The sequence below is a fragment of the Eubalaena glacialis genome, chromosome 17 (assembly GCF_028564815.1).
Source record: "Eubalaena glacialis isolate mEubGla1 chromosome 17, mEubGla1.1.hap2.+ XY, whole genome shotgun sequence".
Classification (NCBI taxonomy): domain Eukaryota; kingdom Metazoa; phylum Chordata; class Mammalia; order Artiodactyla; family Balaenidae; genus Eubalaena; species Eubalaena glacialis.
The window spans coordinates 67,927,663-67,950,641 of NC_083732.1; positions in this window are offsets into that span (position 1 = coordinate 67,927,663).

The window sequence follows — 22,979 nt, forward strand, 5'->3', positions numbered from 1 at the left end:
AATAATCAATGCAGCTACTCTCGGCTATAGAGCAGTAGCCCCAAATTCTGGGAACCTCAAATTCTGTGTGTTCTTGAAGTCCTCAAAACTGATGCCAGTTTATCCAGTCACTCACTAGTCTACTTGAGGCTTGTTATGAATGTGTTGGGGTTATAAAAACATAGACTCCACTAACAAAGTTTCAGCTTTCTGAGGTGACAGCATGCCGGGAGACTGAAGAGCCAGAAAGGCAATTCAATCACGATGTGTGGCCTTGGGCAAGTAAATCTCAGTTTTCTTGTCTGTAAAATGATAGGTGGGATTAGTTGATCTTATATTCTATGTTAGAATTTTAGTTGCAAATGTTAGAAACCCAATTCCAAATGGCTTAAGCCAAAAAGGGAATTCATTAATTCATGTCGCAAGAAAGGATGCTTGAGAAGAGCACACAGAAGCAGAGAAAAGCTGCAGAAACCAAGACTTCAAGAATTAGAACCAAGATTCAATGCCCCAGGATTCTCTTTGCCCACCCCTAATTTCCACTCTCTCTCTGCTCCATTCTCTCCTACTGTAGACAGGCTTTCTCCAAATGGTGGGAAAGATGGCCTCCCACCAGCGTACCTTTACATCTTTTCCACGCCCTGACTCCAGAGGCTGGGCCCCTTCTCCTCCCACTCTGCGTTGAGAACTGGAGCGGACCCTGATCAGCACAGCTTGGGTCACGTAACCAACCTTTGAACCAACTGTGTGTACATGTGGGTTCTATAATTAGTTCAGCCAGGTTATAAGCCCATCTCTGTGGCTAGGAATTGGGTGTGAGAGTCATGGAAAAGTTACTGAGCAGGGAACAAATACTAGGGAAAAAAAAATACCAATCAGAAAAATTTGCAAGAAAAACGTACAACAATAGCAACCACAGTCCACTGATGTTCTTCCTTGGTTCTAATACTGTCTCAGATAACATCAGTTATTCAACTCTCAAACCCCAAGAAAAGTTTTAGAGAAAACTAAAGGCATCATTGACTATCATGAGAAAATTGTTAATTTTAATTTTTTTCTCAATCTGTGGACTTCTATGTTGACATTTTTCTTTGCAGCCTTTGTTTTTTTTCTTTGAAGCTTTTTCAATTAATTGCAATGTGATCTTATCAGGTCTTGGTTAGCCTCTCATGGGTTAAAGGCAGAGATACGAAAGAGCTGAGAAAAAAATAAAATGAAAACTTCAGCATCCTGGTAATGAAATTATCTTTAAAATGATTTGGAAACCGAAGGCCCTCATCATTCAGACATTAGATCCCTTGGCACCATTACAAGACAAAATGTGTTAACTTGACATTTTGATGTAGTTCCAGTTTGAGTAATTCATTTTCTTTCCTTAAATTCCCAAGGAAGTTTAAGCTAGAGAGAGCAGTCTTTCAGCCTTAAACTAAAATGTGTGCTTTGTCCTAAAGCTCAAAGACTTTGTTATCAAATTTGTCCAACATAACTGGATGCCTTAAAATTTTTTCTATTCCTTTAAAACATTTGTGGACCAAGGACTGATTTTTTTAAGCCTAAACTGAAAGATATTCCAGATGTATATATATTTTTAACATGGTAGCAGTCGTGAATTCTCTCATATCTTTTTTTTAACTTAAAGAAGTAGAGTTAATATATTTAAGTTAATATCTTTAAGTTTATATTTTTACATAGGGTTGAATTGTACACTAATGCATTTACATCAGTAAATGTATGAATGCACTGATGATTCATGCATTTTTTTTTTTAAATTCTAGCTGTTGTCAATATGTAATTTGCATTCCCAAAACTTACAAAGAAAATGTAAACCTGTATTTTCTCTGTACTTTGAGATCTTATTCTATGACACAGGATTACAAGATCACCAAGTGGCATGTCCTTGTTAGAACTACCTTAACCTGTTTTAACTTATTCAGATGTCTTTTTGAGGCAGTACCTCTTCAAGGTTAGCAAGCACGGGAATCAACTTGGGTGCACTTTTAAAAATACAGATTTTGGACTTAGCACAAGTTTACTGAATCAGAATCTCTAAAGTAGGGTCTAAAAGTTTGCATATTTAAAAACAAGTTTTCCAGGTGATCTGTCACCAACACTGGAAAAATATTTTTCTATGCAGTTTAGTGATAGTCATTATGAGTATTTTAACATGAAAAACTGTATAAAAAGTAGCAGTATTGATACAAAATGAAAAGTTTTGTGCCATATTTAAAGTTCTAGCCTTTTAAGAATTTAAAAATAATACTTTATAGGAGCAGTTCTCAACCTTGGCTGAACATTAGAATCAACTGGGAAAATGTCAAAATCCCCTGTGAAGCCATGCCCCAGGCCAATTCAATCAGAATGGCTGGGGTGGGATCCAGGCAGCAATGTGTTTTAAAGCTCCCCAGGTGATTCCAACGTTCGGCCAAGGTAAGAGCCACTGCTGTATGCAGATTTAAAAGCATGGAAAGAATCCTGAAGGACTGATTTTTCCAGTAATAGTTAAATATTTGGAGCAAAGAACTTCAAGAGGAAAAAGTCCTAAAACTCACCTATACACTAATGTAGTTTTGAAGGATAGCTGGCTGACTCTACACTCTTGGGTGTCAGGGGTGTGGGTGTCATCAACCACAATTATACCGCTCAGGAAAAAACTGAAGAGAGAATGCCACCCAGTCAACAACTTTTAGAGGCAAAGGGGATTGATGCATGATCTTCCATCCTTATAGATCGTAATAATTTCAAGACGTTTAAGAGGTTGAGTGAAGACAAAAGGAAGATGACATTTCTCCTTGTTCCCTGTTTCATGCTGTACATGGCCACATCTTGTTTTATTTATTTTTTTAATAAATTTATTTATTTATCTTTTTATTTTTGGCTGCGTTGGGTCTTCGTTGCTGCACACGGGCTTTCTCTAGTTGTGGCAGCTTCTCTTGATGCGGAGCACGGGCTCTAGGCACGCGGGCTTCAGTAGTTGTGGCTCACAGGCTCTGGAGCACAGGCTCAGCAGTTGTGGCGCACGGGCTTAGTTGCTCCGCGGCACGTGGGATCTTCCTGGACCAGGGCTTGAACCGGTGTCCCCTGCACTGGCAGGCGGATTCTTAACCACTGAACCACCAGGGAAGTTCCAGCCACGTCTTGTTTTAGACTGATAAAATAACTAAGCTGGATTTATGATTTACTCATCTAACAGCCATCTGTTGATCACCTACAGACTCTGGGCACCAGGCTAGGAGGTGGATATACCAAGTTGGAAAGGACCTTTTGCTCAAAGGTTATGGAATATAAGCTAGAAGACAGCTGTCCCTATACACAAACTCTAGGCTTCTCAGGGGACTTCTTCACATTTACAAATTGGATGCTCACCAACCAACCCAAAGAACCAATGGCCTGCTTTTATTCCATGGGGACTTAGATTATCTTGGTGCCTGTAGAGCAGATTACAGAGCTCGAGCTAGAGGTCTCCTTCCCAGGGGTTCCACACAAAAATATTATCTCTGTGGTTAGAAAGTTACTGCTACGTATGCCCAGACCTGTAACAATCTAAAGACACAAAAAGGCAATGCTATAAAAATGTTCAACTCCGGAAATGAGAATGTAGCACAGCTTTAATTGCAATAAGGTGAGGGAAATAGTTTTCAAAACAGCTTTGGGAGGGGGAAGAAAAGTCATTTGTGAAAGCTCAGTACTTAAAATCTACAGATGGCATCACTAACAAATAAATCAATTAAAGAATGCAGGGTGTGAATGGAAACATAAATGTGAATTAAAACCATACAAACTTGAAGTTATGTATGAAGTATTTTAACCACTGACACTAAAATTTTAAATTGAATTCTCTGATGAAACAGAAAACTGGTATAATTGCCTGAGTAAAGGGTGGTTTGAGAATTACAGCTGGTGGGGAAAAAATAAATGTGTTTCTGTGTTTTGAATAGACAGTAAAAGCAAGACGGATGAACGAAAAGGGCTTGCCAAGGTGCCAGCAACGGTCCAGGTGAGAAATAACTAAAGCATGAAACAGAGTTGTAGCGAGTTTATTTCCTTGCTCGTCTTGATGGATTCCTACATGTTGCTTGTTCTTGCCAATCCATGCAAGGTTGTAGCAATACAGTTTGTTGGCCTAGTGAGGTCAGAGAGTTTGGGGCATTTCCTGGAGCTGCTAGCTTCTGTTTTGAGGATGTATTTTCTCCTGAGCCTTTGAAGGATTTTTGTATAAGTACTGGGTTATTTACTTGTTTACAAGACTCTGTATTTGTGGGGGAGGAGGATGGGCATAGATAGGAAAGGGTCTTCTGCTTCTAGATGGTGAGAGAAATATCTCGGCTCTTAGAGAATTCTCACTCTATGAGACTGAGTCCTGAATAGTGGGCGAGGGTGTGAACCCTAAAGACAAACTCCCTACGTCCCAGCTCTGCTGCTTACCAGCTGTTCCCTTGGGCAAATTTTTCAGCTTGCTTATGACTTGGTTTTCCCCTCTGTAAAAGGGACACATAGTATGTTATGTGGATCATATTTTTAGATAGCTCTGAAAACTGGAAAGTTTATATTTACAAAAGCTATATACTGGACTTCCCTGGTGGCACAGTTGTTAAGAATCCACCTGCCCTGGTCTGAGAAGATCCCACATGCCACAAAGCAACTAAGCCCGTGCACCACAGCTACTGAGCCTGCACTCTAGAGCCCACGAGCCACAACTACTGAAGCCCATGCACCACAACTACTGAAGCCCACGCGTCTAGACCCTGTGCTCCGCAACAAGAGAAGCCACCACAATGAGAAGCCCTCGTACCGCAAAGAAGAGTAGCCCCTGCTCGCCGCAACTACAGAAAAGCCTGCGTGCAGCAACAAAGACCCAATGCAGCCAAAAATAAAAATAAAATTTAAAAAAAAAACTGGTGCTGAGATTTGCAGCAACATGTATGCAACTAGCGATTATCATACTAAGTGAAATAAGTCAGAAAGAGAAAGACAAATACCATTAAAAAAAAAAAGCTATATACTTAAAATCTACCACTGCCTCACCTAACAATCAACTTAGTCGTTTACAAGGATGGAGAAGGTAAAGAAATGCATAGATGTCAGATGCCATTATCTCTACTTGGAGTTCAGTCTAAAATCAAGCGTGAAGAATAAATTCATCACCACTTATTACCCCCTCTCTACAGCCAATGCTTACTCCAGCCTCCAATAAGCAGCACTCAAGTTTCCTCACACTCACAGTGGAAACTCAAAACTCAACTAGATGCACTGCCATTGCCATTTCTCTGTCTGCAAAGCCCTAACTCCTCACCCTACCCCGAGCTTTTTTTGATCCCATCTTCTTGCTTCTACCACTTCTGTCCTGTCAGTCTCCAATTTCTGGCTATGTTTTATTCTAAACGCTAACCTACCTGAGACAGACCCAGGTAGCTGATGGCTGCCCTTCAGAAGGCTCTGCTCCCAGCCTTTCCATGTCACACGCTGGTGAATCCAGCACTGGCTTAGCCTCTTCCTCAACCTGGATGCCCTGTCCTCCCTTCCTTCTGTCTGGTTAAATCCTTAACAATCCTTCAAGGCTCCTGTGAACCCACTGCTGGCCCTCACATCTTTCCACACTGATTTCCACCATCTCTGAACTCTGCAGACTCCTGGGTCAATCACACCCTACCTTCTGCTCTTATGTTCCAGCTTCATGTGTGTGCTTTGTCTGCCCAGGTAGATGGAAAGCTCCCTGGGATTCAGATTAATATCCCCTCTTCCTCCACAATGCTGTAACCATCACAGATATTCAATTAATAGTGTTCAAGCTTGTTTGAATCAAAATTCATTTTAGTTCGTAAATTTCTACTGATTAGGAAATGGATCTTTTTACTTTGTATGTTACCTTAAGCAGTTATTTCTTTTTCCCACTATACTTGATGCAAGAAAGAATACTTTTGAGGTCAAAATATTTACATATTAATGATTAAATTTATACATTAATGAATGCATTATTATTAATGATTGGCAGCCATAAAATTAAAGATAAACCAAAAATCTTAGAATAAGCTTCTATACTACAATATCAAGAGAAGTTCAAACTCATTTATGGAGTGCCATCTATGAACAGACAGTACAGAGGGTAATACTTTCTATACATTAAGTCACTAAGTCATTAAAACAATCATATGAATAAGATATTATCATTCCCTTTTTACAGGGGCTAGAAAGGGGGTGAGGACTGAAAGCAAAGAATATATTTCCCTTGGAGAATTAATCATAGAGAATCAACAAAAATGACAGATTTTGTGTGCCAGGCCCTGTTCTACATGTAATAACTCATTTAACCTGCACAACTTCGTGAAATAGGAACTATTAATTCTCCCACTTTACAGATCAGGAAATGGAAGCCCAGGGAAGTTAAATCACTTGCCCCAGGCCACACAGCTAGAAAGTAGCTGAACTGGATTCAAATCTCAGTCTGGCTCCAATGTCCTCATTCTTAACCAGTACACGGACTAGAAGATTCAGAAACATGGGTAGAACATAGACAGATGTGCATGGCATGAAAATCTGAATGCCCCTGGAAGATCTAGACCTTGAGCTCCTCTTAGTAATCAGTGACCCCTCACAGACACACACACACACACACACAATATGATAATATTAGTACAGCCCTTAGCGTGGGCCTGGTCCATACAAGCGCTTGGTAAATGTCAGGCACTCCTGCCATGGCCACCACTGTTTTCCCTTCAGGTGCAGTGGAAGGACCAGCACCGCTTCAGAACTGACTCCCTAGAACGTGAGACTGGAATCTTGCTTGCTTTCACAGAAGGAGATGCAGTACCCTTTATCTTATTTTCTCCTTCTGCAGTGTTATAAAGGACTATTTGAACAGGCAGGTCATGGAAAGGAAAAAGAAAGTAATATTTGTAAAAACAGAGCTAACATCGTCTTCCTTTTTTTATTTCCTGCCCCTAGATATCTTTTGCACTTTCTTTCATCTATTTTCCTTGTCTCTAGTTACATACTTGTTCAGAAGCCACCAGGCATTTCACCATAAGGAGAATCCAAATGCATCCAGCAAATCAGAGCAATACTTTGGCTGAGCACAGCACTCCACTCTGTGAGGCCTGTTAGCTAAAATGCAGTAAGACCTGTGCTCCAAGGGCTCTTGGCAGAGTCTGAAATGCTCTTACAAGCCACAGTTGGTTACAGAGCACAAAAGCTGGGTGAGAGGGGGTTTTACTTCCGGGGAGGGGGGAGGCGGGGTGGATTGACTTCTTCAGCCAGGGCAGTGCTTTCTGGAGGAAACTCCTGAAGAAATAGCAGCATCTCAGAGGACATGAACAACTGACCTGTGATGGGGCTTGTCGGCCACACGTCATTCAAGGTGAATGCGTCATTTTGAACATCAACAAGAAGGGAATCTTCCTGGCACATAATAGGCACCCAATAAGTATTTCTTGAATAAATGACTCATAAGGTTATAAAGAATTTATGAAAATAATACACAACAGTTGTTAACTTCTGTGCCCTGTGGTTTATAACCACTGCCTCACCTAATCCTTATAGACACTACTATGAGGTAGGTTTTATTAAAACCCTCATTTTACAAATGAGGAAACTAAGGTGAAATAGCTTGCCCGGGAGACATTCAGATAATCTTAGATTGAAACATATGCTCCTGGGACTTCCCTGGTGGCGCAGTGGTTAAGAATCCACCTGCCAATGCAGGGGACATGGGTTCGAGCCCTGGTCTGGGAAGATTCCCACATGCTGCGGAGCAACTAAGCCTGTGCACCACAACTACTAAGCCTGCGTGCCACAACTACTGAAGCCTGCGTGCCTAGAGCCCATGCTCCGCAACAAGAGAAGCCACCACAATGAGAAGCCTGTGCACTGCAACGAAGAGTAGCCCCCGCTCGCCGCAACTAGAGAAAGCCTGCGTGCAGCAATGAAGACCCAACGCAGCCAAAAATAAATAAATAAAATAAATTAATTTTTTAAAAAAACAACATATGCTCCTAAGAATCATGCTTCATTGCCACTCTTGAAGGAGCAGCTTTGCTTGACTATGTTCCAGAATGTTCTGGAATGTAAATACAGAACTTTCTCAACTTCTGTTGGGGTTATGTCCCAGATAAGCCCATCACAAGTTGAAAATATTGTAAGTTAAAAAGGCACTTAATACACCTAACCTTCCGAACATCATAGCTTAGCTCAGCCTACTTTAAACTTGCTCAGAACCGTTCCATTAGCCTAAAGTTAGACAAAACCGTCTAATACAAAGCCTATTTTATAGCAAAGTGTTGAATATCTCATGTGATTTACTGAATACTGTACCGAAAGTGACAGAATGGTTGTAAGTGTATCGGTTGTTTACCTCGTGACTGCGTGGTTGACTAGGAGCTGGGGCTCGCTGCCACTGCCCAGCATCACAAGAGAGTATCGTACCACATATCCCTGGCCTGGGGAAGAGATCAAAATTCAAAGTACAGTTTCTCCTGAATGCCTATCACGTTCCATCATAAAGTCGTAAGTCAGGGACCGTCTGTGCTGAGCATCTGCCTCCAGTTCACACTACTCATGAAAGCTGCATCTTGAGCAATGTTTTGGTTCTGAATCTGGTGAGATGTCACAACCATATGACCTCAGTCTGCAAGGCAAATGTGGGTATGGGGACCAGGGCTGCCTTCCTTGGCAGCTGGTCCAATTCAGCACCAGCCTATGCCAGATCAGCCTGCAAACACTTTTACCAAAGACATGGGTCTCTGCATCTTGCAGTACAATGTACTGCAAAAAAGTAGGTAAGAGGAGCATAAAAGAAGTTGTCCACTCCAGCACTCTTGAAAATTTCCAGGGAGGAAGGGCCATTTTGCACACTTCCTTGAGAAGGAAGGAAGACACAGGGGTACTTTAGTCAGGCAGTTCAAGAGCCGAGCCTTGGGCGCTTTCTGGCCCTTTGTAATTGGAAGAGACCAATGCCTTTTGAATTCCACTTGAAGACACAGAGGAGGCTGCAAGAGCCATTGTTGGCCTGACAATGAAAGATGATTTTCATAGACAAGCTGATTGCTTTCTAAGAAGCAGACAAATAAAGCCAATTTCAGCAACCACCAAAGAGTCTGTGAGAGCAGCCACTTCTGAAATGACAAAGAGACGAGAAACAAAAGAGAGGAAGCTTTACCAGCGAACGCGTTTCCTCCATCTGGGAGGAAGATGGGTTTCACAGTGTTTTCATAGTAGATCAATGAGCATCCTGTCCAAGGTTCTGGTAAAGTCTGTAGACTGCTGAAGCTTGTACAAACTTGGAAAATGTTACCAGGAAAATATGATATGATGAGGCTTAAACCAGTCTAGCCAGCTGTAGAAAGAGTTCTTAAATGGAGAGCTATTATTAAGTACCCAGACTGTTTTCTGAGCCTTTGAACTCTACTGTGATAATCTCCCTTCCTTCCCAGAGAAGGGAGAAATAGTCCGCTTCCCAACTAAGCAGTAAAAAAGATGTTAGGAGAAAAAAAAACATGTAAGTGTGGGTATGCATATTTACACATACATGATATTTACAAAGTAATAATATAAAGGAATGTAAAGCAAAAAAAATCATTGTACTGTTCACTCTATACCTTAGAAGGTTCATAAAATAGCTGTAGCAATATTCATATTCAGCCAAAAGCAGTGCATCACACTTCCAATTTTTCTTTACGTTTAACTAAAATGTGCTGAGTATCTATTCTGAGATGGCATTTTGTCAGGTGACTTATGTAGATCAAATTATTTAGTTACCCCCAATTCTCCTAGGTGGTGCTGACCTCACTTTTTAGATGAGAAAGCTTAGGTTTAGAGAGATCACATAACTTGTGTATCACTTAGGATGCTTTGAACCGCAAGCAACAGAATACCTAACAACGGCTTAAACAAAAACACTTCAAGTTATCCCCGAGAACAAGGAGTCTGGAAGTCTGGGTCCCAGGGTTGGGTCATTAAATTAACAATGACATCAAGGACCCTGGCTCTATCCATCCTTCCTCTCCTCCATCTTTGACATGTTGGCTTACAGTCTTTAGGCCTGTGATGGCTGTTGTAGTTCCAGACACCACATGTTTACACCACCAGACCACAAGCAAGATAGAGGGGAGCTGGGACTTCTTTGGCTACAGCACCCTTTTTCATCAGGGAAGAAACTTTTACCCTGAACTCCCTAACACACTTCTCCTTAAATCTAATTTGGCCGGAATGAATGGCATGACCACCTGTAGCCATAAGGGATACTGGGCAAGTGGGTATATAGCATTTTAGTCATTGGCATTGGACGCTGGCTTTGCCAGGAAGGAAGCAAAGAAGAATAACTGGGCCAACATACACAGTGTCTGCACATTTACAAAGATTAGAGGTTGATAGAGCTGACTCTCACTTCAAGAAGCATGTACCGTTTACCCCAGAGTATGCAGAAGCATAAGGAAGGAAAACCCTTCCTCAGATGGGAGCAGCCCATAACTTTTAATACCAGTGCTCTATTCTTAAAGGAAAAAAATGAAAGGCTACCAAGAAGTCTGATGGTGCTGTGGAACTGAGATTCCTTCTCCAGAGCATGGGTGATCCGACTCCCTTTCCCGAGTGTCACTTGAGTTTGAAGTCTGTAGGGAGCCAAGCAGACCTCCACTTGAGAAGGCCTTGCCAGAGTTGAACCCACACTCCTGGGGTCTGAGAACGGGTGGGGATCTGAGAAGGGCATCTCATATCTGGCTTGATTCAGACTTTTCACTAGGTCAAGGCAGTTGCCAGGCTTTTATTTTTACTATTATTTTTAAATTTTTATTTATTTATTTGATATGTTATTGTTACCCCAACTTTCTTTCTGATTCCATTTGCATGGATTATCTTTCTCCATTCCTTCACTTTCAGTCTGTGTGCGTCTTTAGATCTGAAGTAACCTGTGGACAGTATATAGATGGGTCTTGCACCCACTCGGTCACCCTGTATCTCTTCATTGAAACATTTAATCCATTTACATTTAAAGTAATTGATAGGTATGTACTTATTGCCATTATGTTAACTGTTTTCTGGTTGTTTTTGTGGTTCTTCTCTGTTCTTTTCTTCTTCTCTTGTTCTCTTCCCTTGTGATTTGATGACTTTCTTAAGTGTTATGTTTGTATTCCTTTCTCTCTTATTTTTTGTGCATCTGTTACAGGTATTGGTTTGTGTTACCATGATTCGTACATAACAACCTATATATAGCAGTCTATTTTAAGTTGATGGTCACTTCAACTCAAGCACATTCTAAAAGCATTACATTTTAATCCCTCTCCAATGTGTTGTGGTTTTGGTGTCGTATTTTACGTATTTTTATTTTTTGTACCAATTATTTTAGATATAGATCATTTTATTACTTTTGTCTTTTAAATTTCATACTAGCTTTATAGCTGGTTGATCCACTACCTTTACTATATGTTTGCCTCTACCAGTGAGATTTTTTTCATTCATAATTATCTTGTTTCCAGTAATGGCCTTTTCTGTTTAAAAAAGGCCCTTTAAGATTTCCTGTGAGGCCAACTTAGTGTTGATGAACTCATTTAGCTTTTCCTTCTCTGGGAAATACTTTATATCTCCTTCAATTCTGAATGATATCCTTGCTGGGTAGAATATTCTTGGCTGTAAGTTTTTTCCATTCATTACCTTCAATATATCATACCACTACCTTCTAGCCTGCAAACTTTGCAGAAAAATTAGCTGATAGTCTTATGGGAGTTTCCTTTCATGTACCTATTTGTTTTCCTCTTGGTGCTTTTAAGATTCTCTCTTTATCTTTAATTTTTTCCATTTTAATTATAATATGCCTTGGTTTGGGTCTCTTTGGGTTCATCTTGTTTGGGAATCTATGCTTCCTGGACTTGGATATGTTTTCTTTGCCAGGTTAGGGAAGTTTTCAGCCATTATTTCTTCAAATAGGCTTTCTGTCCTTTTCTCTCTTTCTCCTCGTTCTGGAACCCCTATAATGTGAGTGTTAGTATGCTTGATGTTGTCTTAGAGGTTCCTTATTCTGTTTAAATTTTTTTTTTTGCTATCCCAATTGGGTAATTTCTACTACTCTGTCTTCCAGATCACTGATCCATTCTTCTGCATCCCCTAATCTGCTGCTGATTCCCTCTAGTGCATTTTTCATTTGTTATTGTATTTTTCAATTTTTTTTTTTAATATTTTCTATCTCTCTGCTGAAGTTTTCACTGAGCTCATTCATTCTTCTCCCAAGTTTGGTGAACATGTTTATGATTATTACTTTGAACTCTTTATCTGGTATTGCTTATCTCCATTTAGTTTAGTTCTTTTTCTGAGGTTTTGACTTGCTTTTTCTTTAGAGGGTATTCCTGTCTCCTCATTTTGCCTAACTCTCTGTGTTTGTTTCTATGCATTAGTTATTTCAGCTAAGTCTCCCAGTCTTGAAAGAATGGCCTCATGTAGAAGGTGTCCTGTGGGGCCCAGTAGTGCAATCTCCCCTGGTCAACAGAGCCAGGGGCTCTAGGGGTATCTCCTGTGTGGGCTGCATGAATGCTTTCATTGTGGTTGGGCCACAACTGCTGCAGACACTCTGGTGGGTGGGGCTGGTCCCTGGCCCAGCTGTCTACAAGGTCTGGCTATGGCTGCCATGGGCAGCACTGGTGAGCACCGCTGATCCCCCTAGAGTGGGAGCTGCTTTGGAGGGGTACCAGTGCTGTCTAAGGCTGCCCACCAGGTGTGATGTGGCAGGGGGACACTTTGGAGGAGTGCCAGCTGGGGCAAGTCCCCAGGTGAGTGACAGGACAGGTGCTAGCAAGGTAGATGGGGAGAGTCAGAAATGATATCCACCAGCACTGGGCCAGCTAGGTAGAATGAGAGCAAAAAGAAATGTGACCTGCCAGTGTCTCCATACCCAGAGAAAGTTCCAATAGATCCTGGTCCCTCTAGCACATGCCCTAAAATTAGTCAATGACTCTCCTTCTTGTATGGGCCAAGTGCTTTTCAAGCTGCTGCCTCTGCACTGGGACTCACGGAGAGTAAGTTTGTGTGCAACCCCCTTAAAAACAGAGTCTCAGTTTCCCACACCCCTCCAGCTCTCCCAGACATAAGCTCCACTGGTTTTCAAAGCCAGATATTATGAGTGTTCATATTCCCAGTGCAGGTTTCCCAAGGTGGGGAGCCTGACGTGGAGCTCAGACCCCTTGCCCCTCAGTGGGGACCTCTGTGGTTGTGATATCTCTCCTGCTTATGGGTTGCCAAACCGGGGGTGTGGGTTCTGATTAGACCACATCTCTGCCCCTCCTACCCATCTCAATGGGGCCTTTTCTTTATATCCTTAGGTATAGAAAATCTGTTCTGCTAGTCCTCAGGTTGTTTTCAGAGACAGTTGTTCTATATGTAGTTGTAGTTTTGGTGTGTCTGCAGGAGGAGGTGAGCTCAGGATTTTCCTACTCCATCATCTTGATCTGACCTTGCCAGGCTTTTAAATGTCTTTCTCTCGTGTGCCCACTGCGATGTACAGAGCTTCTCCAGCTCCATTCTGCTATTGGGTTTGTTAACTTCTCCTTGAGTGGTCCATATGTGTGCTCATACCATACCACATACACATTTTGTTATACATTATTAGCGAATTCTATCAGTTGCATATTGAAAATTATATACAATAATTATTGAATAGTTTGGAATTATTTGTAACACATTGACTGTGTGAACATATAAGCATATAAATAATGTGGATTTAACATTTTCATTTTCATTTGCACAGTTATCAGTCCCCAAGAGCTCCAAGAAACAAAGCATTGTGTATAGACTTTTTGTGTATATAAACAACAGACACACAGAGACACAATCCTACCTGGGTATTCAATGATGAAATAAAGAGAGAAGGCATAATCCTTATTCACAAACGTTTACAGATAAGAGGCAAAAAGGACCAACATACACAGCAAATGCAGAAACAGATTTGGGTTTAAATTCTGGCTCTACCACTTACTTGTCCTTTGACATCAGGCACATTGAATCATCTCACTGTGCCTCAATTTCTCACTTGAGAATTAGGACAGTAATACCTTCCCTGTATAATTGGTGGGGGATTTGGGGGAAAAAAAAAAAAAAGCAGGTGAAACACTAGCACAATGCTTAACACCCATAAACACTCAAAACACTCTATTCTTGTTCAATCGGAAGAGAGATTTATTGTCTCACTATCAAGCTTGGTTTTCTTGGCCCCAAGAGCCAGTCCTAATCCTTAAAAGATTGTTTAGGAACCCTAAAGTGGTACATATACAAGAGGGACATCAGGCAGAACCCCTCATTACAGTGGATGTCCCTGGTCCTCCCAAGTCCAATGTGGCCTCTAATCGATTTATCATGTCTGCAGTCATCTTTAGTAAAGCAGATTTCAGAGTCAGCTTTTGTTTATAATCCCTATTTTCAGTCACACAGACAGGCAGGGAACTGCCCTTTGGGTTTGGTCCCCAGGCAAAAGAAATCTTTCTACCCATTCCAATTACTCCCTTCCTGAGGAAGAACATTGTGGAACTGGTTAACCAAACACCAGGACAATTTTTCTCATGTTTGGAGCTCTCCATCTCCATTTGCACTGGTGCTAAGTAGGGTACGACTTTTCAACCCCTTGGAATATAAGTTTTGAGGCTTTGATTTGTGTTCAAGGGAAAAGGGCAAAATGAGTCAACTTGCTCTGACTCTCGGCTGACATCCTCAAAGTGGTCCATGGACCAGCATGACTGCCTCACCTGGCAGCTTGTTAGAAACACAGACTCTCCGGCCACGCCCCACAGCCTATGGAACCAGAATCTGCATTATAACAAGATCCAAAGGTGATTCACATGGACATTTTGGGAAGCACAGCCCCAGGTGTGTAAACTGGCTTCATTAAGGTAAAGAAACCTTGCACCTAGTCCAACCTAGCTATCTGGAACACTACAGTGGGATTTCGTATAAATTTCTATGTGGTTAAACTATATTAATTATACATATATATTTTTTTTTTTACACTTATATATATAATTATATATTTAGATATATAGTTACATTTATATCTAATTCCTGTATGTATTGATAGCATTAACTGTTCCGTGCACTTACATTTTCCTCTGGGACTGCTTTGTGAAGGGCTGCCTGTGGTCAGCTAGAGCCAGCTGGCACAGGCTAATGAGAGCCAATTCTTCATGTCCCTTCCCAACTTCCCATTCAGTGATGACATGTTGGTAGCAAGAAATTGGCCATGATGGGAGTATTTGCACCACAGAAATAGGGAGACACTACAAGTCATAGTATTTTTCCTCCCAGAGAACTGGCTTACAGGACAACATATGGACCTGGTCTAAATCAGGGATGCTCTCTCACTGGCATGATACTGTCATTCAAGCATCTCAATCCTATTGTCCTTTCCAACACGGTCTCATTCTTTTTGCAGCAGATTAAGTGCATTTCTTTTTACTCTATCCTCAGTAGAAATGGAGGATAATCAGTTACCACCTAGCATTCTCTCATTGAAATGCTATTGCCCTACAATTTTAATTTTTATAAAAATGATCTGGAGTATCTGTTAAAATTTTTTCATGGCTTCATTCCCTGGATTTTTATTTAGCAGATTTGTAATCACACCTGGGATTCTGCATTTCAAAATACACTCCAAGCGATTTTAATGGAGGTGATCTTTAGACAAAGCCTTGAAAATGATCAATTCTGAGGCACATCCCCAGGGAAGCAGCTCACTGCATTCACCTGGGGGTTCTGAGCTCTCCCACCCTCTACCACTGCTCACTCCCAATGCCTGGTGTCTCCCTAGAGAAAGAAAACTCTATCAATCAAACACCTCAACTCTGAACTCAGTTACATAACACCAAATTGCAAAGCTTATAGTAGCCACCTGTTCACATAGCAACGGATGGTTAAGTAGCGTGTTTTCCAAACCCTTGGATTCACCATCAGAAAATTGAGACCCCATAAGAAAACTGCAGGTTTCCGGCTTTCCAAGGGATATCATCTCCAACTGAAACCAGCGATGTATTCTCAGAGCCTTTGGCTCAGGTCTCCCAAGCACGTCATTATTATCCTAATGGATTTGGGAAATTACATGTTCTCTAATAATAACCCATGAAAGGAATGCACAAATAGATATAGAGAGAAGTGACTTGCCACGGCCCTTTTAAGCAGTTAGTGACTGTGTAAGCTCAGCTGTTATTAGCTGATAGAATTAGATTTAGTCTACTGGGCCTCACTGAATAAAAATCAGAGAATTTCCCATTAAAATGAATATTCCAGGCTCTTGAAAAAGTCAGGTCTGACAATGCTGGGCCCACATTTCTGTGCGGCCACCGTCCAGAGCGGAGCAGTGATGGCTGTGTTTGAAAGCGGCACAAATTCTCCAGGTAGCAGTAGTTCCTATCACGCCCACTTTCCTTGTTTCCCATACTGGCCTTATCCATGGAAGGATGTGAGTTTGCAACCTCTACTAAGCTTTACTTCTGTCCCTGCTTCTCTTTCCCTCTTCCTTCCCAGCTCCTCTCAGCATAAAATCCTTGGAAATTCTCCTTCTTTCTGTTGCAAACTGGCCTAAACCAATCTCATGCTTCACAATTATTGGATTCTTTTTGGTATCAACAACTAAAGTCAGAGGTAGGTGAAGTCTGTAACAGAATGTGCATGAATCGCCTGGGATCCCATTAAAATACTGATTTTGATTCAGTAGGTCTGGGGTGGGCCCGATTCTGTATTTCTAACAAACTCCTAGGTGATAACTATACTGCTGATTGCATCCACCATTTTGAGTGGCAAACATGTAAGTTTCTGCCCCCAAAACTTTGCTCCCAGGTTCTATCAGAAACAGGCCTCAAACAGAAGTCTGCAAAGGAATAAAAGAGGCGTACAACCTGCTCTATAAACTGGATGAACTCCCAAAACTTTGCCCTCTTAATTGTTCTGACCATGCCCTTGCATAAACCAAAGTGACAGTGTTCTGGAAGCAGAGATTCTGTTAATTTTAGAGGACGAATCAGGCAATCGCAGAATCAACTGCCAGATAAAGGGCAGTTTCAGAATCAAGCTTCAGGCACCGCTGTGAAGAGTACAGACTGCTGAGTTCCCTGGATTGCAGTGCTCTATGCAAATACAAGAGGGGTTTTTATAATATGAGATTTCTAGAATCCACATATTTTGAACACCAGTAATCTCAACGTTAACCTATTATAACAATATGCTAATATCTGAAGCTCTGCCGCCAACTGGAGATAAAAAAAAGCTGAGCATTTACAGCAACCATCACTGCAGGGAACCAGCCCTGCAATGTGTATCCCAATTAGGGCAATTAGCAGCACCTATTTTTATCATACTGTCTTTGGTAATATATCTTAAATTACAGACTACATAGCACACTCTTAGTAAGAAACAGGTGCTCCAAACTGGATTCCTCCTGTAATCTAAAGTATGAGGAATTAATTCTGCATTTGAGAGAGACCACTGTGATGGGGGTAGGGGAGAACGACCCCTTCCAGCGAGACGCAGACCCTTCCTCTGCCTCTTCCTAAGCAAGCCCTGAGGGTTCCCTCAGCCAAAGCCCTGGTACCCTCCACACACTCATTTTTCCAATTTACTTCTCTCTGGGCCTTTTTCCCACCGTGTGTTCAGCACAAGGTACTCTCATGTCACCTCATGAAAAACAGAAACAGAAAATAAGAGGCAGAAGCAATCCTAGAGATGGCCGACGCCAGTGGGTTTTCAATCTTAGCCTTGAAAAGCCCTTTGCAGACCTAATATTGCCCTGCAGTGCAAACACATAGTTCATGCAAGAAAAAGCTGTTCTCCACGGTGGCGGCGGGGCAGGAGACGAATGTGGATGTAAGGAAAACTGAAACACAACCTTCTCCCATTCTCCCTGTCCCCTGAGATCTTTGTCCTTGAAAGGCTTCCAAAGGACACCGTTTAATAACACTAACCTGATCTGAAGGCACTCTTCCATCGCCTGTTTTGCAGATTAGGAGGCTGAGTTGTTGAAGGGGTAAGCAATTTGCCCAAGTTCACAGGGTGAGATGGGGCAGAACCTTACCTCTCCTTCGGCCGCAGGTCAGGTTCCAGGACCAGACGTAAGCAAGCGAGAAGGTGCACACTCCGATCGGGAGATGGGTGAAGCGCACTGGCGCTCAGTGGGATGATGTGAGTCTGAGTCCCGGCCTGGTTTTCCATCTCCCTACCCCTCTCCCAGCCAGGGAGTTCATCGCTTTATCTCTAGGTAATGGCTCAGTTTTTTCTGGGTTTCAGGTCCATCTCCCCAGTTCCAGAAGAAAACGTCTCTCTCTGCAGTCCCTGGTGTCACCTGAAAACCAAAATAAGGATTCTTCACTCCCACCGATGCCATCCAGCACTGTAAAATGTACTGCCAGCAAGACATACTGCAGCTTGTCATGGCCAAGATGACACGGCTGCTCCCCAAAGATGGAGCGTTTTCTGACTTTCTTCCTGTGAGTTAGTGCTCTTTTTATCTGCCTCAGATGCACCCCATTAGCTGATATTGTATCAACCTGTTCATCCATTTCCCTAAAGCTTCCATTGTTCTCTTGGTCTCCACCTCCCACTCCATCTTTACATCTTCCCAACCTTTATGGTGGCCCATAAGGGCCTCATTCGTACAAAAGCAGGTTTTCCTGATGCATGTATTTATATTGAAGTGTTAACTGCAGTAGTGCTTATAATCAAGGATAAATTATCCCCATGATAAGATGGTAAAGCACTTCAGGAAATAATTCATGTTTATGTTCTGTACATTGTAGGTATTGTCCCCCTCAGGATTTTCTGTGGCTCTTCTTCACTCTATTCTCTTTCCATCTTCCCCCTCCTTCCTCCCCTTTCACGCCTCCCCTCCCTTGCCCCTTCCTCCACCCACTTTCCTTCTGGGCCAGGGGTTGTAAGAAGGTGTGTTTATTAGCCTTTGTATCATCTGTAAAGTACTAGCATTGACTCCGCCTACGTTCCACTCACCATCATGCCGCCATATTATTTGCCAAAATCAAGTGGGTCTACAGCCTATTCTTGGGATACAATAACAATAATGACAGGATGAAGATTAATGATGGTAATAAGGGAAAAGAAGAAACAAACAACAAGAGAGAAATCTTAAAAGAAAGAAGAATAGAAAAAAGGGAAGGAAGGAATAAAAGAAAGAAAAATAACCAAACTATAAGCTGATATCACTAATAATATGAATAACTAGCATTAAGGAACTCTTTTTATCACACACTACTCTGTGTGTGTGTGTGTGTGTGTGTGTGTGTGTGTGTGTATTTACACTGAGCTCTTACAAGTACTCTATTATTTTCCCTTATTTTATGCATGAGGAAATCTAGGTACATCCAAGCCCAACCAGTAAATACAGAGCCAGGGTTCAGTGCCAAGGTCTAAATATGGGCAGTTCGATTCCAGAGTCTGGGCTCTGTAGACCCAGTGCCTGTGTTTCAGGACTGAGAATGGTGATAGTAGAAGAGTCCAGGTATCAGGACTGTACACGTTGGTGGCTCGGAGATTCAAAGGTCCAAAGGTGTCATAATACGAAGCGTTTCTCCACATCAAGGCCACAGTATTGGGAGGATTCTGAACCACTAAAAGCAAAGTTATTCCTAATCAACAATCCAGAGACCACGGTTTTACAAGTAGAGCAACAAGAAGGAAAAGGCCAGAGCAAGGCTTGTGTTAACCTCCCAAGATCATTATATCAATAGTTTGCTAGATACCTGCCTATTTTAGGAGGCGGCTTAAGCCAATTTGTTTTCTTTTGAAAAATCACTTAATAAGCTTTGGAGGTTGTTTCATCAAAACTGCTGTCTTAACTGTTGTATTTCAGTCACTTGTTACTCACCTGTGGATTATCCACTTTGTGGGCCATTTCTGGGAAGTTTTTAATACTGGTGTGACCTTCCCAGGCCAACCACTTGGGCTCCTGCCTCCTTTATCTATTGCCCTGCCATCGACACTAGTTAATTTTTACATGACTTTTTCAGACATTAGTCAAACAAACCCCTGCTTATTTTGAATTTTCTATGTACAATTTCTCCTCCTTTTGTATCCCCACAGCAGAGAGGGGTTGATGGACAGCTATCCTATCATGCTTGAAAGCAGACCTCTATTGTGTAGGAATTATGTTCACTTAAAATTTGAAGGAATGTAAACACACCTCTCCTACAAGGTACCCTCCTCTTTATTGTCTCCTTTTCTGCACAAATGAACTGTTCCTTTTGGAATGTTTAGGAACCAAACATTCTGGCCTTCACCTTGGACGAAATGATACTATTAAGACATAAATGAGAAGTGAGAGTTTTTCTCTCAGAAGACAAGTCAAGCTTCCCCGCCATCAAAGTCCTGCCTGCTCTGCTTCCTGCATCTGTCTGATCTTATCTCCTGCATTGTCCTTCTTGCTCTCTCTGCTCTGACTACCCCAGACCCTGCCCACATCCCTCACGTGTCTGCCTCAGGGCTTTTGCACTCGCCTTCCCATCTCCTGGAATTCTCTTTCCCCAGATACCTGCTTGCTCATTCCCATCATTCTCTGATCAAAGATCATCCATCAGAAAGCCCTTCCCTGCCAGCCCAGTTTATAACAGCTATCTCCAAACATTTCCTATGTCTTACCCTGCTTACTTTTTCTCCGCACCATAGCCTGGTATTTTATTATGTATTTCTTTACTTGTTTGTTGTCTGTCTTCTCTAGAATATAAGACCCATGAGCTTTGTCCACATTAAAACAAAAGAAAACAACAACGAAACAGTATCACTTCCTTAGCACCTAGAATTCCACTTGGCATGTAGTAGTATTTGTTGCATGAATGAATGCTGAGCTATAGTGGGGAAGGGCACATGCATTTGTGGGAAAGACACCAAATCTCCAAAAACATATATTAGAAGTTTCTGGATCCAGCCCTGTTCCAAGGATGCAAACTGTTTAATTGCATATAAGAGGTTTTTTTTCACCTCTTCAGCACACCAGTTCTGCAGCTCCTGATATTAAGAGCCCTGATTTCCCCTTCTATTCTTCAGCTGCCATCTTTTTCCAGAGGAATTGTTCCCATTCATCCTTGACAAAAGAAGACTTTTGCTGAATGCACTGTGGTTCTCACAAGCTAAGTGACTGCCTAGGGCATTGCAGCTGAAGGTCAGGAGCCAGTTCCTACTTTCTACCTCCCAACATGCCTGGGCCAATCTCCCTCACTTGGGGCTTCTCCCTTGGGCTCCCTGTGCACTGAACAGGATACTGGCAATTCAGACCAGTCCAGAATGGATACAGAAGCAATATATTTAGCGTCTCATTGCAACCACAGTGCCAACTTAAGAATTTAATTTACTCTCTTAAGTTTGGAATCTAATGTGAGCATTTGAGCAGTACTTGGGACACAGAGCTACAACTTTTTCACATCTCTCTCTCTGCTTCGATTCTGCTTTGCACCACAGTTGCCTACATTATAGTCGAGTTTGGGAGCAGGCTTTGGAGTCTGAGAGTACTGTGTGCAAATTTCAATTCTGACAATACTATTTGCATTCCACAGAAACTACTATGAACCCCTCTCAGGAGGGGGATAAATCAACATTTATTGATCAGTTACCTGGTTCTGGGTCAAGCACCTTTGAATCCTCACAATTCTAAGAGGTAGGTAGCATACTTGACCAAGTTTTACATGTGTAATGAAATCACCTGCTCTACCTTTGTTTAAAGGAGTCAGACCATGTCCCACTTTTATCACTGTCAAGGCTCAAAACTGGCTACAAACTGAGGAAGAGGGGGCCTTCCATCCTGCAACCTTTTTTTCATAGGAGGACACTGTGGAATGAAGGACAAAGGCTTTCTGAGGGTCTCCTACTTTCTTGGGGGGCATGTCCTTAGGAAAAGTTGATCTAACCTGACCCCTCAATGTTCTCAACTGTTCAAGAAGGCTTTGGACCAAAGTCTCCAAAATATTCATAAATGAATAAATTAGTAACACTTATTCTCCTACATTCAATGGTTCTGTAATCAATAGCCAACTTCCCATGGGTTCAGTTTCTGTAACCTCTCTAGGCTTCATTTGCAGGGCTCTGTTGACCCATTTCCTCCAGCACAGAAGTCCTCATTCAAAGCTGTGACACTTCACTTCAATCAGATAATATCCAGTCATCTGGTCACCCAACTGCCTCCTTAGATAAAGTGTAATTTCATCTCTCACGTTCTTGCTGATCTTTTGAATACTACCACAACTACTATGACTAAAGACGGCTGACACTCTTTGGGTCACACATCCTTCTAATCATCTTCCACTTAATTAATAACTCCTTTAATCCTCACAACAACCCCATGAAGCAGTGACTATTATTAATACCCAGCAGACGAAGGACAAGGAATCGTCATCCCGAATCATTCGAGCTCTTCTCTTGCTGAAGTTTCTCAGCAAGCTTTGGTTGCTGGCCTAGGCACCTGTGAGGGCCTTTGAAATTAGCCAGGGAAGGGGTGGGGGTAGGAGGGGCTGCCCAGGTTCACAGGGAAAATATGCGGAAAGGCCTCTTTCTAGGTTCCCTGCAAAAAGAGGCTGCCCAGCTGCTGCTCAGGGCTCATACGTCCTTTCGGCACTGACAGAGCCAGCGGCTGTTTCTCCCCGGCCCTGTGTAAATATAAATCTGCCACAGAACACTGCCGGCCTCCTTCCTGCTACACTGGAATCTTCTCTCCCTGGTGAGATGCCTTAAAGACTCTGAAATGTCCTTCTGTTCTGGAATGGCAACAAAAGAGGCTGCTGCTTCGATTTTCTTGTTCTCCTTTTCCCCAAACACTCTGGGGGAACTGGATGCATCGGCCCACCTGGGGGTGGGGACGGGGATGCCTCGAGTAGACATTAGGATGTGCTGGAAGTACTGATGGCAGAGGCGGTAGCTTTCTAGAAGTCAACAAAGGTGAGAAGATGCACCGAGAGGGAGCTGTTCTCAGCCTTGCTCTTTAACCAGCTCTGTCATCTTATCACTTGCAGATGAATTTTCAGGCTCAGGTGACAGAAAAGGGGCTGGCTGTC